General features: G+C 42.1%; 1 non-coding gene and 4 pseudogenes across 1 annotated transcript; all 5 read right to left on the minus strand.

Moving 5' to 3' along the window:
* Positions 1–1,364: 1,364 nt before the first annotated feature.
* LOC149514279 (25S ribosomal RNA) lies at positions 1,365–4,745 on the minus strand. Its single transcript, XR_016328886.1, has one exon. It is a non-coding gene; the product is annotated as a 25S ribosomal RNA (ribosomal RNA).
* Positions 4,746–4,974: 229 nt separating this feature from the next.
* On the minus strand, positions 4,975–5,125 carry LOC149514280 (5.8S ribosomal RNA; annotated as a pseudogene).
* A 300-nt stretch (positions 5,126–5,425) lies between these two features.
* On the minus strand, positions 5,426–7,230 carry LOC149514281 (18S ribosomal RNA; annotated as a pseudogene).
* Positions 7,231–14,582: 7,352 nt separating this feature from the next.
* Positions 14,583–14,738, minus strand: LOC149514282 (5.8S ribosomal RNA; annotated as a pseudogene).
* A 290-nt stretch (positions 14,739–15,028) lies between these two features.
* LOC149514283 (18S ribosomal RNA) lies at positions 15,029–16,259 on the minus strand (annotated as a pseudogene).
* Between the last annotated feature and the right edge of the window lie 2,703 nt (positions 16,260–18,962).

Genomic DNA, 18,962 nt, shown 5'->3' on the forward strand with positions numbered 1-18,962 from the left:
TGGTACAGTCAATGATCAAGACCCTAAAGGCTTTGGCATAGTGTTCAGGTTTGGTAGAATTGAGCTAAGCATAGGTGCAAGCACTAGTGAGCACTTATATGAATTTACAATCCTTAAAAATGGCATTGGCATGATAGAAATATAAAGATGTGCTTAAACCCATGTACTGCTTGGTTGTGGGGTGCATGGTGCATGACCCGACCTAAGGATACCCGTGCATGGTGTATGACCCAGCATGTGCAATGGTGTTCGAGGGAATTGCCTACACAAAAGGCCAGCATGTTTTGATAATGGTCGAAGCATGTGTCGAGACCAAGGGCTAACAAGTCTTGATGGTGGTCAAGGCATGTGCATGTGTCATGATTTGCAAGCTGGTCTAGGCCTAAGGTTTCTCTCTAAGTGGAGGAATCATTCTAGTTCTAGTAGGACAAGTTCTGTAGCTAGGGGGACCAAGCTTTGAGGCCTACTAGAGGCTTAGGTCGTAGGGAACTAGCCCAACATAAAGGTATGGGCAATGATTAAGACTTTAGAAACTTAAGCAAGGTGTTCAGGTTTGGCAGAATTAAAACCAGGCCAAAGTGCAAATGCTGTTGAGATATGTGCAGGCATACGGTAAAACCCAGTTGCGAGCATGCTTGAATAGAGTCTTGAAAGGATCAAATTTGTAAGCTTCTAGAGGGCCTAGTTCTGTAGCACAATCTTTGACAAGCTAGAATTATGCTAAGCACTTGAGTTTCATAGGTTGACTTAGATAGACAAAGTTAATTCTTTATGCAAGGCTATTCAGAGTTTGGCTTAAGATCAAAGCCTGTGACACATGCATCGAGTGCCATTTAATGCTATTTACGATCGAAGGGCAGACAAGTGCCTTAGGTGGGAAGGTCATGGTACACATGCCAAACAAAGTGCCAACATCTATGAACCAAGGTGCTGAAGGTGATCAAGCCAAATGCCTGCTCTAACTGTTAGCATCTAGCGATGGTGTTTGAGGCAACATCTTGAACTAAGGGGCTAGCATCTGTTGATGGTGTCCAAGGCAATGGGCTAGCATTTGCTGATGGTATTGGATGTGATTACCAACACGTACCAAGGGTCAAGTGCTTCGATGGCATACAAGCAAAACCAATCACAGGGCCAGCATTTGTCAATGGAATTTGAGGCAAGTGCTTGCACCAAGGATGAGCCCATCCCTAGAACAAATACCAAGGGCATTTGGTTATTGTTTACTTGGATGCTCAAGGGAGGGATATCATCCCATAGTCAAATCGGTTCTAATGGAGAACACCATTCATTCATCCCTAACCCCAGAGGGGTGCAGTACAAAAAATGAAGTGAGAAGACTTTGGTAGGTGTGGCGAAGAGGGACGAGGCAAAGCAACAAAGGGCTAAATCTTAGTGGATCATGGTAAGAAGGCCACTTTACCACTTACAATACCCCGTTACATATATTAAGTCATTAGCAAAGGATTCTATCCTTCGCTTGGTGGAATTAAGCTCTAAGGAGGCCCATGTGGCTTGTTTGCCTCAAGGGTTGCATTTACAACACGTGCCTTCTTGGGCTATGGGCCTCTACTATGGGTCGACAATTAGGTGACAGGTGTGTGCATCACTTTTAGCCTTCATTCTAACTTAAAGGTGTTCAGTCATAATCCAATGCATGGTTGCTTCATACCACTGACTTTTTAACATGACGACCAATTGTGATATTCAATGGTTCCTCTCGTACTAGGATAAATTGCTATTACAATGTTGCAAGTAGTTGGGTAAAACTAACCTATCTCATGACAGTCTAAACCTAGCTCACTTTCCCTATAGGTGGGTGAAACACCTAACACTTGATGAATTCTGCTTCACATTGATAGGAAGAGCTAACATCGAAGGATCAGAAAGCAATGTCGCTAGGAATGCTTGGCTACCACAAGCTAATTATCCTTGAGATAACTTTTCTGACACGTCTAACTTCAATTTCTAAAGGTTTGAAGGATTGATAGGCCAGCTTTCATTGTTCGTATTCATATTGGAAATCAGAATCAAATTAGCTTTTACCCTTTTGTTCCACACAAGATTTCTATTCTTGTTGAGCTTATCTTAGGACACCTGTATTATCTTTTAATAAATATGCCACCCTACCAAACTCCCCACTTGACAATGTCTTCCTCCAAGATTGACTGATGGAGTCTAATCTTATGTGCAAAAGAAGGGATCGTGCCCCACCTTTGATTCACAAAATAAGTAAAATAATGTTAAAAGTAGTGGCATTTCAATTTTGCTTGAAAGCTTCCACTTATCCTACACCTATCATGTCATTCCACAAAGTTGGACTAGAGTTAAGCTCAACAGGGTCTTCTTTCCTAGTTGATTCTACCAGGCTCATTCCCTTGGTTATCGCTTTACTAGATAGTAGATAGGGATAATGGGAATCTCATTAATCCATTCATGTGTGACATTAATTAGATGAAAATGGCACTTGGCTACATTAAAAGAGTCATATTACTCCCACTAGTTACCTGCACTTAGTTGAATTTCTTCACTTTGACATTCAAAGCACTGGGTATAAATCACATGACGTAACCATGCATAAGGACCATTATAATGCTTTGTTTTTAATTAAATAGTTGGATTCCCTTTGTCTGTACTAGTTTTGAGTTGACTGTTTCTCACTTGGGGAAGATCCCTGAGGGAGTAGTTTCAAGTCCATCCCTTGGCTGGCATGTGGTGACTCACTCTCACCATAGGAACAATTTAAGTTGTGCACCAACAGCTAATAGGTTCAGGATTGGGACTCTATGCCTAGCCTTCAGAGCCAATCTTTTTCTAGAGGTTACAAATCCATTTTGCTGACTTCCCTTGCCTACATTGTTTCATCAACCAAAAGTTGTTCACCATAGAGACCTAATGCGGTTATGAGTAAGACCGGGCATAAATGACACTTGATCCACCTAATTTTCAAAGGCTGCTAAGGTTGCACTAAACACCGTGCATCGTGTAACGCTCTTTTAGCCGTTGGGCCCTATTATTGATTGAGCCATTTCTAATGTGGCAGGCCGTTAAACAAAAAAGATAACTTTTCTCGAGGCCTCTGTTGATGTCTCTAGACTCTTTAACATTATGGTTAGTTGTCACATCATAGTTCAAGGATTTTAACCTGATTCCTTTTTAAAGCTCATGCTGAACCTGCTATCGGACATGCTTCCCTTATCTCTTAGGATTGACTAACCCATGTGCAAGTGTCGTTCACATGGAACCTTTCCCCTCTTCAACCTTCAAAGTTCTCATTTGAATATTTGCTACTACCATCAAGATCTACACCAACGATCGATCTACCAGAGCTTCTTCGTTGGGTTTTGCCATGACCACTATGCCATCCTACTCATTAAGGCCTAGCCCTTGCCTTGATGGCTAGGAATAGATCGCGTGCTTAAGTGACATCCATTTTCAGGGCTAGTTGATTTGTCAAGTGAGTTGTTACATACTCCTTAGTGGATTTTGACTTTCATGACCACTGTTTGACTGTTTTAATCGACCAATACCCTTTGTGGGTTCTAGGTTAGTGCACAATTGGGCATTATAACCTGGCTTTTGATTCATCTTGCATTACCAATTTTGCTTACCAAAAATGGCCCACTTGGAGCTCTTGATTTTAAGCCATGGCTCAATGAATCAGTCATGCCATCCTACCTATTTAAAGTTTAAGAATAGGTCGAGGGTGTTGCACCCACAATGCCTTTAATCATTGGCTTTACTCAATAAAACTCGCTAAGGGCTCTATTTATCCTAAGGGAACTTTGAAGGGAACTAGCTACTAGGCAGTTTGATTAGTCTTTCACCCCTATACTCAAGTCAAATGAATGATTTGCATGTCAGTATCACTACTGGCCTCTACCAAAGTTTCCTTTGGCATTGCCCTACTTAGGCATAATTCACCATTTTTCGACTCCTAACAGGCATGCTCACATTCGAACCCTTCTTAGAAGATCAAGGTCGATTAGTAGTGCACCTATGAGGGATATTCCCAATTAGCTTTCCTGCACTTTTTGGGTTTTCTAACCTATTGACTTGCACACATATCAAACTCCTTTGTTTATGTTTCAAGATAGGCCAGATAGGGAGCCCACGATCGATGCCAAGAGCACATTGGTGCCAAGGTATGTCGAGGTGGTGTGTGCTGCATTTTACGATCACGATGACAACATCTCTATGAGCATATCAAAAGCTAAAGCTTGGGCAGCTGCAATGACCCGCGTCAGTCCACTCCTTGGGCTGATTGACAAACTGGCTTTCGCCATTCCACGTCCAATTAGGGTGCATCCTCGACCCTTATCCACTTTGCTACTAATGATTTTCAAGCACTTGTCGACTCTCTTTTCAAAGTCCTTTTCATCTTTCCCTCATGATATTTCTTTACTATTGAACTCTTCCTTCTATTTAGCCTTGGATGGAATTTATCGCTTGATTAAAGCTGCATTCCCAAATAACCTGACTCACAGACCACACCATGTGGTGTAATAGGGTCTAGGCATAACAAGGCTGTCACCCTCCCCGGTGCCCCTTTTTAAGGGACTTAGGCTTAGTCTATCGCTAAAGATGCTTCTCCAGACTACAATTTGGACACATGGGGTGCCCAATTCTCAAGCTGGGCTATTCTCGATTTGGTTGCTATTACTAAAGGAATCCTAGTAAGTTTCTTTTCCTCTACTTATTGATAAGCTTAAACTTAGTGAGTAATCCCATCTGACTTAGGGTCATGATACAGGCATTGACAAAGCAATGCAAGGGTCTGATGTGGTCTGGATAGACAATAATGCATGTCATTAGAGATAAGGCACGTCAAGAGCTTTACCACTGATGGTCATAGTGCTATCATTGTCAAGGACTCACTTTTAGGCCAACCATGATTGATGAGATCATAGGGGGCCATCTTCTACCCCTTCACCTAGAGCTCGATAGTGGGGAGTTGGAAGGGGTGATGGTGCTTAACACCCAAGCAGGCATGCACTTGGCCTAATAGCTTAGGGTGCAATTTGAGTTCAAAGACTCAATGGTTCACGAGATTCTTCAAACCAAGTAACACATTTCACTATGTTCTTCATTGATGTGAGAGTCGAGATATCCATTGTTGAAAGTCATTTTGGTTTTTCATAACAAAAAGAGTCATGATGTTGTTTGCGCACTTTCCACAAATGGGATGGTGATGGCACACACTCTCTATTTCATTTTGGTTCCTTGGCACAATTTGCATTGAAGGTTCATTGTTCAACCACTAGCAATGATATCGATCATTTTGCCCTCCCATAAGGCCAAATAAGGTGATTGTCATGCTCATTTGGGGTTGAAATGAGCTCAGGGCACAAAGGCACGCTTGCCCCCTTTGGTGTTTCATTAACACATTCATAGGTCATTCGTTGAGTGGGTTTCGACAGTGAACTTGTGATCCTTCCATAGGTTCACCTACGAAAACCTTGTTACGACTTCTCATTCCTCTAAATGATAAGGTTTAGTGGACTTCTCATGATGTTGCAGGCAATGAACCATCCATGTGACTGTGATTCAAACACTTCACCAAACCATTTAATTGGTAGGCATAACAGGTGATGTGTATAAAGGGCCAAGATGTAGTCAACGTGAGTTGATGGCTCATGCTTAATAGGAATTCCTTATTGAAGACCAATAATTGCAATGATCTATCCCTAGCATGATAAAGTTTCAATGATTACATAGGCCTATCGACCAAGGCTATAGACTTGTTGAATACATTAATGTAGCACATGTGTAGCCCATAATATCTAAGGGCATCACAAACCTGTTACTACCTCAAACTTCCTTGGCCTAAGCGGTTGTAGCCCCTCTAAGAAGCTAGCCATGAAGGATCACCTTGGTGTAGCTAGTTAGCAAGTTGAGGTTTCATTCATTAATGGAATTTACTAGACAAATTGCTCTACCAACTAAGAATGGCCATGCACTCCACCCATAGAATCAAGAAAGAGCTCTTAATCTGTCAATCCTTACTATGTTTGGACCTAGTCAGTTTCCCTGTGTTAAGTCAAATCAAGCCACAGGCTACACTTCTGGTGGTGCTTTTTTGTCAATTCCTTTAAGTTTCAATCTTGTAATGATATGCCCCTTAGAACCCAAAGACTTTGATTTCTCATAACCTGCCAACGGAGCCCTAAAAGTAACATTCGTCAATCCCTAGTCGGCATTGTTTATGGTTGAGATTAGGACGGTATCTAATTATCTTCGAGTCCTCAACTTTCATTCTTGATTAATGAAAACATCCTTGGCAAATGCTTTTGCAGTTGTTCATCTTTCATAAATCTAAAAATTTCACCTCTTACTATGAAATGCGAATGCCCCACACTATCATTGTTAATCATTTATCCAATCTTGAAGGATAACACAATAAGACTGAAATCTTATGATGTCATCTCATGCTAATTTATAAAAGTGTGGGCCTATTTTAAACACTCTAATTTCTTTAAAGTAATAGCACTAGAGGAATAACCTGACCAGTTAAGGCCAGGAGCACATCACCGATAATGGGGACGAGTAGATCAATGCTCACCATGAGGTGGATCGGATGACCTAACCTTAGTTCTAACTATAAGCTTTTTAATTGCAACATCTTAAATATATGTTATTGGAGTTAGAATTACCATAGTTGCTGACACTAGAGTTGCCCTCCAATGGATCCTTATTAAGGGATTTAGATTGTACTCATTCCAATTACCAAACTTATAGAGCCCAATATTGTTATTTATTGTCATTACCTCCTTGTGTCAAGATTGGGTAATTTGTACACCCACTACCTTTTTTAGATGTCATCATCATTTCTCAGGCTCTCTCTAGAATTGAACCCTAATTCTCTTTTATCTGTCACCACCATAATAGGCCACTATCCTACCATTGAAAGTTAATAGGGCAGAAATTTAAATGATGCATCAATGGCACAAAGGCTATGCGATCCGTTAAGTTATCATGAATCATCAGAGCAATGTGCAAAGCCCATGTCAACCTTTTATCATATAAATGTATCACTTCTAGAAGTTAGGCTTTGTTGTATGCACTAGCTCTAGAATTACTATGGTTATTCGAGTAGTAGATACAATCAAACAAACTACAAGTAACTTAATGAGCCATGCATAGTTTCACAGTTTGAATTAGTTCATGTTTACACATGCACGGCTTAATCTTTGAGACAAACATATGACTACTGGTAGGATCAACCAGGTAACATTCTTTTGAGACATTGGCACCGTATAGGCCTTAACGCATGACCGAGCGATAGAAAGAACACAGAGCACAAGCATCATGCGTGTCAAGCATGTAAAAAGCATAGCATGGAAAACTAGGGCCAAGAACCCGTACCCATAAAATGTTCTACATCTGGGAGCATGATCAAACACCAATGCACCAATTTGGTGACAAAGGTTTGGGTGGCATGCTTGGGACATGAGGCATGATTGAGGTCCAACCTGTAGCCCTTAAGGACACAAAATGGATAAGGGATGGCAAGACATTCGATTTCCACCGATTTAGGCATACAACACAGGATCCCAAATGTGCCCCCAAAGTATGATGACCACATGGGGGAAATTGAAAAGGATGGCAGGTTGACAATTCGATGCATCAAGCATGGAGCCTATCAACATACACAACTATAGCAGCACTTATATGCCCATCATCCATACACACCAGTCCATAACCCACCCAATCAATTACTTGATGAGTTAGTGAAGGGAATGATGTACGAGGCCATGCCATAACTGCTTGACATGGGCAAAACATAAGTAAGGGCCATAAAAATACCCCTGCCATTCAATAGGCAATAATGGTACAACACCACCAATGCTTCGTTTAGTCAGGAAAGCACAATACCTAAAAGATTGCCAAATACTTGAGAGAGTTGGCTAGAGTAAGCCCATGACCATAGCTTTTGTTTGTGTCATGGGCTTCAGTCTTAAGCCTTGCAATCATGTAGCCTTAGGTGAGAAACTGCCAGTTGCATATGCCTAAGTCAGCCTTTAACCAGGTTGAGTGAGTGTGCCACTCACCAAGGACTAGTCAGACCCTAAAGATAGTCAAACGCTATAGCACACTAAGAAGGCACTAGTGAAAGATTACAAGATCCTTTCTATTACTAGAACAATGTGGCTTATGTACAAATGTGCTTGAATAGCTTTGTGGGTTCACAAGTTCACTAGCTTAAGAGTTAGTCTTATGAGGAAAGGGCACCCCTATTTGTACTTGAGCCTTCATGACTTATATGGTCATGAGGGAGCCAAGTGTGTGGCTTTTATTTACATTCTAGAGGGTCCAAGGCCCCCATACACATACAAGGTTGGTTAAGAAGTTTCTAGAAATGAAGTGGTTCTATAAACTCTATGGTGCACTAAGTCCAAAAGGTTCTAGGCTCTCTTGTAGAATGCCCATGCCTCGGGCCTTCTTAAAGCTTCCCTATTGGGTGCTATAATACCAATTCCCATTTTCTTATCTGGCTCTTCTAGAATGTTCTATGCTTGCGTGCCTAGCCTGTGTCTAGGCTTATCTAGAGTCTTGCACATGTACAGTGCCCACACCACCTCTTTAGGGCCTTTCATAAGCTTTTCTTGAATGGTCTTCAAGCTCAGCATCAAGTAACTTTAGTAAGGACTCGTTCTCGTAGCTTGGTGCTTAAGTAAGGGTCTAGCTTTCGTGCACTAATGCTTGAACTTGGCCTCGATGTCACCCATATCATGTATTCTTTGTGAAACTTGTTGATCTGATCTTGGAACTGTCACAATGCCTTAGCTGACTCCTAGCTTATCTCACATCTAGTTGGCCTTTCTTTTATACCAAGTATATGTGCCTAGACAAGTGTTGCCTCAATTGTACCAAGCAATCGACTAAGATGTGCTCAACCTCTCAATCATAAAAGGTTAAAGCCCACTAGTGCTCTCTTTGATTGGCATCGAGAAGAATCATCCAAGTCTTCATGGTAAGGTTTGAACATACTTACAAGGAACACCAAATGTACCTTGAGCCTTGGCTATAGCTCAAATGTGTATGCAACCTTGCCTACTCACTTTAGAACTCTCAAACCTATGAGTAAGCCCCTTATGCATCTCTGGATACTGTAGCACCAAGTATAGCTTGACTAGTACCAAGTCCCCTATTTGATACTGCATGTCTCATCACTTTCAATCAGCCCACTTTTTCAATTGCTTCATTGCCTTATATAGACACACTTACGCTAGATTGGCTTGTTCTTGCCATGCCTTGGTAAATTTGTAAGCTGTTCGGTTCGGTCCTATTTACTTTGAGGCAATAGCATTAGGTGTACATCATCACTGCCTAGCCACAATCTTAAAAGGACTTTGATTCATAGCCTTACTCCACTAAAGATTGTATGAGAATTGAGCTACGTCCAATAGCTCAAGCTAGTCTCATTGGAAGGCATTAACATAGTGCTGAAGGTATACCTTTAATACGGCATTCACCCTCTTGATTTGCCCAACCATTTGAGGATGCAGGGTGGTTGAGAACCTCAAGTTCAACCCTAAGAGCCTGAATAATTCACTCTAGAACTTGCCTATACACCAACCATCTTGATTGCTGATGATGAATTGAGGAACACCCTAGTACTTGACCATGTTTTTGAGGAATAAATGAGCTGCTTCCTCCATTAGGCATTCCTTAGTTGTTAGAATGAAGGTTTCATACTTGGAGAATTGGTCCACCACTATGAAGATGCTTCCATGCCCATCCACCTTGGGTAGTCCAACAATGAAGTCTATCAAGACACTTTCTCTTGGGTGTTCAGGAATCGATAGTGGTTCTAGAAGGCTGGTTGGGGACTTTTGCTTTATCTTGTCTTGTTGACACACAAGACAATTTCTAACATAGGCATCCACATCATCCTTGATCCTAGGCTACTTGTATCAATCTTTAATAAACGCTAAGGTGCAGTGCACATTTGGATAGCCTGCCCATCATAATTCATGTCATTCTTTCATGACTTCTTTTCATAGCTTGTAAATTAAAGGACAAAGAGTCAATGTAAAATAGATCACCTTTGAGATACAACTATCTATTCTTCCCTTGCTTCACATACTTTATCAAGGATTTAACTGTGGGGTCTGAGTTAGCCTTTCTTTGATACGTGCCACCAGGAAACCTTTTGGCTTACTAATTGTTGCTAGTTTAGCCTTGTAGTTAAGTGCATCAGCCATGATGTTGGCCTTTCCTAGCTTGTACTCCATGGTAAAATTGAATTCGGATAGGAAATTTTACCAACACGCTTGTTTGGGAGTAAGCTTCTTTTGGCTTTGGAAGTAACTAGTTACCACATTGTTAGTCATCATCAAGAACTTGCTTCCAATCAAGTAATGCCTCAATGTGTGTAGGGAATACACCATAATGGTCATTTATTTCTCCTAGATCATATATCAATGCTCGGTATCATTGAGCTTTTAACTTTCAAAGGCAAATAGATGCTAGTCTTGCATCAACATACCGCTAATAGCAAAGTCAAATGCATTAGTATATGCCTTATATGGCTTGGTGTAGTTAGGGAAAGCTAGGACTGGCTCCTGTTTGATAGCTTGCTTTAGGCAATCAAAGGCCTCTTAGCTCTCAGTACTCCATTCCCAACTTGTCCTTTATTGAGCATGTCAATCAAAGGTGCTATAAAAGCCAAGTACCCTTTTGTGAAGCATCGGTAGTAGTTTACCAGACTAAGGAATGACTACAAGTCTATGACCTTGGTTGGCAATTCAACTCTTGGATTGCACAGACCTTGTCACGATTCATTTGGATCCAACCATTCCCTACAATATGGCCTAAGAATGAGACCTCATGCTTGGTGAATGAACATTTCTCCTTTTTTACATATAGTTCATTCTCCTTTAGTACTTGGAACACTTGTCGCAAGTGATCCACATGCTCCTTAAGTGTTTAGCTATAGATAACAATATCATCAAGGTATACTACAACAAATCAATTAAGGAAGGGTTATAGTACCTTGTTCCTTAGGGTGCAGAATGTCATGGGTTATTCATTAGATCGAAAGGCATGACTAGGAACTCATACTCCCCATAGTGAGTCCCACATGTTGTCTTTAGCTCATCACCTTCGGCTATCCACACTTGATAGTATCCCATTCTTAAATCCAGCTTGGTGAACCACTGTGCTCCTCCCAACTAGCCAAACAAGTTAGCAATGAAGAGAGTGGGATACTTATTCTTCATCATAAGCTTGTATAATGCCCGATAGTTGATGCACATTCGTAAAGACCCATCATTCTTTAGCTAAAATATGAAGGATACTCCATATTGAACTTTATAGGGTTTGATGAACCTTGCATCTAGAATTTCCATGAGCTATCTCTTTAGCTCCTCCAACTCTGGGGGTGACATCCTATATAGGGCTTCAGCTCATGGCTTGGCACCTACCAACAGCTTAATCTTATGGTCTAGTTCCCTCTTGGGTAGTAGTATCTTAGGCAATTTTGTGGGCATTATATTTTTGAAGGACTCTAGCACCTCTAGCACCTCTAACACCTCTAAAGGGATGTTGTGCTTCAATCCTTGAGGCTTATCCTCTTTTAGGGTCACCAAGAAGGTAGGCTCCTCCTTTCACACACCTTTGGTGAGCTAGATGGCATATAGTGCATTGGCTTTGATCTTTTGCTCTTGTTTCACTAGGATAATGCATTGGCACTGATGGTCCAAGATGCAAATGCAATTGGTGAAGTGAACAAGGAGTGCATTGATCCTCTCAAGCAAATCTAAATTGGTAACAAAGTCATAGTTATCAAGAGGGATTATCTTGATAGATTCCTTGCTTTTTCATACTTCAACTTGTAACTCGACTTCTTGTGCCATGCCTACAATCAGAACCTTTTTGGAGTTGACAGTCTTAATCCATCCCACTCTTTTTTTGACCTTGAGCCCTAGTCTCTTGGCCACTCCTTTGGACATGAAGAGATCAGATGCACCTATGTCCACTATGGTGTTCAAGTGCTTGCATGCAATAGAGATTTAAGTAAAAATGAGCCTCTTGCTCTTATCCCCTCTTTTTTGTGAAGATAGAAGTTAGCACAATGGAAGCAAGATTCAATCCCTCCTTCTAGGTTTGCTTCTCATACCCCTTGACAATGGCCAGGAGTTCGGCTCTATTGGGATAGTCCTTGGCTTGGTGTTAACTGTAGCTCAAAAAACAAGTCATAGGTCCATCCTTCGTCATTGGCCATTTGTCTTTCTTCTTGTCTCCCTCCTTGGAGGACTTTCATTCATGCATTGGTGTCCTACCATTGCCATTCTTGTCCTTGTCTCCCCTCCTTTACCCTTGCCTTTGGGATTGGAAGACTTAGACTTGTCCTTTTTCTTGAATTCCACTAAGGATTCAATAACGATCATGGCTCAGGTGAGGTCCTGGACACCCATCCTCTGTAGCTCTTACTTAGCCCATGGCTTGAACTTGTCCATGAATGTGAATAGTGCCTTATCTTCTTCAAGGTTTGAAATTTGGAGCATGAGTTCCAAAAACTCTTGAACATAGTCCCGCAGCTCTTTATGTTGGGTAAACCACTGTTGCTTAGTGCATGCCTCCTCTGTAGTGTATTGTGGGTAAAACTACTGTCTAAACTCCCTCTAGAACTCCTCCCATGTTCCAATGGCATCACCCTCGCACCTAGCCCCTTAGACCTATGACACCTCCATAGAAGTGTGATGTTTACAAGATACATAAAAGCGGTGGTTACCTTAGCATGCTTCTTATTGATACCCATTGCATAAAAATATTGCTCCATGCCTCATAAGAAGTTGTCTACGTCCTTTGCAAACCATGTCCCTTTGAACTCCTTTGGCTTGAGAACCTCCACCCTAGTCTTAAGAGCTATTGTGAGTATGACTCCCCCTACAACTACCTCACATGTAGAGAGCCTCCTCTTGAGCTACTCCATAGTGTAGAGTTCTTATGGGTAAGGCATTTGATCTCTTTGGAAAGAGTTTGCCTCAACTCTTCCTGATTTCTTTTCCAGTTGAGACCAATTCCTTCATTTGGTCTTCATACTTGTCCCACATTTCAGCCATGGTCAACTTCACCTTGGCCAACTAGGCATCAAAAGCCGACATCATTTCCCTACTAGTGCCATTCTTGCCCCTTTTAATAGTGTGTCACTCTTGAGCCTCTTGCCCCTCATTGTGCTGGTGGCTCATCTCAAAAGTAGGCATTGTTTTCGATTGGGGTCCCACATGGAACCATGCTTTGATACCAACTATCAATGGCTTCGATCTTAAGCCTTACAACTATGCAACCTTAAATAAGAAACTATGTTTCATGTATGCCTAAGCCTTTAATAAGGTTAAGTGAGTGTGCCACTCACCAAGGACTAGTCGGACCCTAGAGACAATCGAACACTATAGCACAGTAAGAGGGCACTAGTGAAAAAATACAAGATCTTTTCTATTGCTGGAACAATGTGGCTTATGTATTAGTCTTATGAGGAAGGGGCACCATATTTATACTCGTGCCCTTATGGCCTATGTGGTCACCAAAGAGCTAAGTGTGTGGCTCTTATTTACATTCTAGAGGGTTCCAGGGCCCTTAGACATATACAAAGTTGTTACACACTCCTTAGCAGATTTCAAAACTTAATTGACTAACACCCTTTATAGGTTCTAGGTTAGCATGTAGATGGGCACTGCAACCTAGCTTTTTTTTCATCCCACTAATCAACTTCCTTGCACCTTAGAGGTTTTCTAGCCTATTAACTCACAAACATGTCAGACTCTTTAGTCCATGCTACATTCCATGATTGTAGTGATTATGGTCCTGCAGGCATATCAAAAGCCTAAGCTTGGGCTACTACCATGACCTGTGTTAGCCCACACCCTAAGCAGATTAGCTTTTGCCATTCCACATCAAACCAAGGTACATCGTCGGCCCCATCTGCTTCCCTTCTAACATATTTTAGCACTATTTGACTCTTTTCTCAAATTCCTTTTCATCTTTCCCTTATAGTACTTGTTTGCTATTAGTCTCTCGCTCGTATTCAACCTTGGATAGAATTTTCCACCCTATTGGGCTGGATTCTCAAACAACCTAACTCGTAGTAGTGCCTCATGGTGTGACAGGGTCCTAGCACAATGGGGCTTTTACCCTCTTAGGTGCCTCTTTCCAGGGGACTTAGGCCTGATCCATCACTAAAGACACTTCTCCATACTATAATTCAGACACCAGAGGCACTTGATTCTCTAGTTGGGCTATTCCAAGTTCACTTACCATTACTAGGGGAATCCCGGTAAGTTTCTTTTCCTCTACTTATTGATATGCTTAAACTTAGTAGGTAATCTCACCTGACCAAGGGTCATGATGCAAGCATTGATCGACTGAAGTGGGGGCTCCGATAGGGCCTAAATGGACAATGGGTGCACACCTCCAGAGATGAGGCATGCCAGGAGCTTTACCATTGATGGTCACAGTGCTATCAGTGCCAAAGACTCACTTTTGAGCCAACCACAATTGACCAGATCATGGGAGGCCATCTTTTGCCTCCTTACCCAAAGTTCAATGGGCAGGGGGTTGGAAGGGGTAATGGTGCAAGACACTTAGGCAGGTGCATTCTTAGCCTAATGGCTAAGGGTGCAACTTGTATTAAAAAACTTAATGGTTCAAGGGTTTCTCTAATTCACACCAAGTATTGTATTTTGGTACGTTCTTCATTGATGCAAAAGCCAAGATATCCATTGCTAAGAGTCATTTTGGTTTCTCACAACAAAAGGAGTCATGATGCCACCCGTGCATGCACTGGGAATGGGATGGCAATGGCACACATGCTTTTTTTCATTATAGTTTCTTTGTGTGATTCTTGTTGAGGGTTTGTTATTCAGCCATGGGGGCAATATTGATCGTTTTGCCCACTTGGGGGGGTAAAACAAAGTGACCATCACACCTACCAAGGCTAAAAAGGGCTTAGGGCATGAAGGCACCCTCATCCCTTTCGTGTTTCATTAATAGGTTCATGGGTCATTCGTTGAGTAGGTTTTGATAATGATCCTTCTATAGGTTCACCTATAGAATCCTTGTTACAACTTTTCCTTCCTCTAAATGATAAGGTTCAGTGGACTTCTTACAACATTATAGGAAATGAACCATCCACGTTGCCATAATTTGAACACTTCATCGGACCATTCAATTAGTAGGAACAACGAATGGTGTATACAAAAGGTAAAAGTGTAGTCAACACAAGCTGATGACTTACAATCAATAGTAATTCCTCATTGAAGACCAATAATTGCAATGATCTATCCCCATCACGATGAAATTTCAAAGATTTCCTAAGCCTATCAACCAATGCTATAGACTCATTGAATACATCAATGTACCATGCATCTGGCCTAGAACATCTAAAAGCATCACTAACCTATTATTGCCTTAAACTTCCTTGGTCTAAATAACCATAGTCCACTTAAGAAGCTGGCTACAAAGGATCACCTTTGTATAGCTAGTTAGTAGGCTGAGGTTTCGTTCGTTAAAGGAATTAATCAAACAAATCACTCCACCAACTAAGAACAGCCATGCACCACCACCCATAGAATCAGAAATAGCTCTCAATTTGTCAATCCTTACTATGTTTGAACCTAGTAAGTTTCCTATGTTGAGTCAAATTAGGCCATAGGCTCCACCCTCGTGGTGCCCTGCCATCAATTCCTTTAAGTTTCAACTTATGACCATACTTCCCCTAAAACTCAAAGACTTTGATTTCTTATAGGGTGTCGGTGGAGACCTAAAACTAACATCCACCAATCCCTAGTTGGTGTCATTTATGGTTGCGACTAGGATGGTACCTGATCATCTTTGAGTCCCTAACTTTCATTCTTGATTAATGAAAACATCCTTGGCAAATGCTTTGGCAGTTGTTCATCTTTCATAAATCCAAGAATTTTATCTTTGACTATGAAATACAAATGCCCCTGATTGTTCCCTATCAATCATTACTCCTATCCCAAATGCTAATAGAATAGGATCGAAATCCTATGATGTTATCCCATGCTAATGTATGCAAGCAATAGCCTGCTCTAAGCACACAAATTTTTTCAAAGTAATAGTGTTAAAGGAATAACCTAGCCAATTAAAGCTAGGAGCACATCACCAATAGTAGGATGAGTAGATTGGTGCTCACCATTAGGTAGACCAAATGACCTAACCCTAGTTGGCATCACATGGGTTGATAGAGAAAGCCAACAAGGAGCACAAGCATCATGCATGTTGAGCATGTAAAATGCATAGCATCAGATGAATAAAGGTTGAGAGCATGCATCCATAAAAGGTTCCACATCTAAGAGCACAATTGAATACCAATGCACCAATGTAGCCATGAAGGTTTGGGTAGGATGCTTGGGACACAGGGCATGATTAAGGTCTAACCTGTACCTCTTAAGGACACAAGGCATATGAAGGATGGCAAGACACCTAGTTTCCATCAATATAGGTATATAGCATAGGATCTTGAATGTGCCCCCATGTTACGATGTTTACATAGGGGAAATTGAAGAGGATGATGGGTCGACAATTCGATGCATCAAGCATGAAGCCTGCCAACACACACAACTATAACACCACTTATATGCCCTTTGCATACAAGTGGCAGGATCCATGCACACCAATTGACAACCAGCCAATTGATTACTTAATTGGCAAGCAAAGAGAACAACATATGAGGCCACACCATAACCACTTGGCATGGGGAAAACACAAGCAAAGGCTATGAGACTGCCCCTGCCATCCAACAGCCAATAATGGCATGACACCACCAATGCTTGGTCTAGTCGGGACTACAAAAAAACTCTACTATCACCAACCTAGGAGGACGTTGCTTGATTTAAAGACTTGTTCTTGGGGTCTTACGTAGCATCAGCTGCATGCATAGGCTTGACTAGGTGAAGTCACTTTTGTGGTCGATGAGAAGGGGCCATGAGATTACCAAATACCCAAGAGACTTAGCTAGACCAAGCCTGTGACCATACCTTCTACTTGCACCACCCTAGGGAGTTATTGCTTGATTTAGGGACTTTGTTTTGGGTTTGGGTAGCATTAGCTGTAGCCATAGGCTTGAGCTCAACAAATTGAACCCCTTTTCTGTATGCACCCCAATCGATCAAGGCCATAGACTCTTGCTAGTCACCAGAGCAACCAATTGTCAAACAACATAGACAAAAGGCATGCGTGGCCTAGATTTTGCTCCAAGGACATTGCCATGATGTACTTAATGATAGGCTCATCATGCACACCTACTACCCTGTAGGGGGATAGGAGGCCCAAACAACCACCCTCTAAAAAGCATGAGAGATTTTATAGATATGCTAGCAGTAGACATTAAAGTGTCGGTAATGAGGACACCTTTTTCAAATAGGCATATCCCACACCAAGGGTTCATAAGTACTAATGGTGGTTGAGGCACATGCTTGTGTCATGCCTTGGACAGGCGCGTCGGGCACATCAGGCACACCAGCAGGCGACCCAGAGGTTGAGGCCCGCAGACCAAGCATGATGGTAGGTATCTGCACGCAAAGCCTAGCAAATGAGTTCAGAATGCCCGCCCAGCTTGCAAGCTAGCCCATGAGACCAAGGCCTGGCATACAAGCTACCCGTACCATATCCAGAAGGGCCCAAGGTGCTAGATACGCAAGTGAAGCTTCTGGAAGTAGGCAGGATCAATAGGAGCATCCTGGCAGATTTGGTTGACCCTGAAAATCAGGAGTTAGCATCCTGATTGATTGTAATCTGTATAATCCCTTGATTTTAGCCTTTATTCTAGGGATATTGTCATTAAGTGTAGCTGAAGCCTCAACTATAAATAGAAGGCTGCTCTACCCTCATTTGTACACCATCAAAGACTTCTATTTCAGTGAATACACAGTAAATTTTAGCATTCTGCCTTGTTCATCCTGTTTCTCTTTAACTTGCGTAATCAGCCCTTCCCATTGTTTTAGTGCCTGCACGCTTGTGTTTTAGGCTGACTTAGGCATAAATGAGGAGATTCCAAGCCTAAGGTCGCATGAATTCTGAGTCTAAGGTCAAAGCTCGTGGCAGTTGGTATCAGAGTAAGTTTGATTCTGCGTGTTTGTGTTGTGTAGGTTAGATCGTGATTGAGGAGATGGCATCCCAAAGTGACGCTGCTAACCAACAACCAGAGGCCTATGCGCATGGGCATGGAAGAGGTAGGAAAGCCAGTTCTAGAGATATCTAGTCTACCATGGACGATAGGCTGGCCAAGGTGGAGGTGACTATGGGCGACATAGGGGAGAAGCTTGAAGAGGTAGAGACTCACATTGCATCACTAGACTCCATGGGGGAAGAGATCCAAAGTGAGTTGCAAGCTGCTCTCAATAAAGGCTTGGACGTGTTCATCCAGAAAAATGGGGCCTTAGAGGCTGAAGTGCTGACTTTACGAGATGGCATGGAGGCCATGCGCCAGCGGATGGAGGAGCTTACCAGTGAGCTTGTTGCTTGCAAGATTGCCATTGGGAATGGCATATTTGCCAGAGTGTCCAAATCTAGATTGGATGTTCCCAAGCCTAAGGAGTTTAAGGGGACTAGGGTGGCTAAGGAAGTAGACAACTACCTTTGGGGTATGGAGTAGTACTTTCAGGCCATGGGCATGCAAGACGAGGCGATAAAGGTAAGCACCGCTGCTATGTATCTCACTAATGTAGCCTTATTGTGGTGGAGGCACAGGTGTGATGATGTCAGGCGTGAGAGTGCTAAGATTAAAACTTAGGCAGAGTTCCAAAAAGAGTTCAGAGAGCAATTTTACCCGGAGTATGCCGATGATGAGGTGCGGGTAAAGTTACACCGACTTAGCCATCAAGGGGACATAAGGGAGTATGTCCAAAAATTCTATGAATTGATGCTACAGATCTCGGATCTAGGCGAGAAAGATGCCTTATTTGCTTTCATGGATGGGCTGAAGCCATGGGTGA

This window comes from Durio zibethinus, chromosome 16 (genome assembly GCF_047325235.1).
Source record: "Durio zibethinus cultivar Kanyao isolate XHJ-2024 chromosome 16, ASM4732523v1, whole genome shotgun sequence".
In the NCBI taxonomy this organism is placed as follows: Eukaryota; Viridiplantae; Streptophyta; class Magnoliopsida; order Malvales; family Malvaceae; genus Durio; species Durio zibethinus.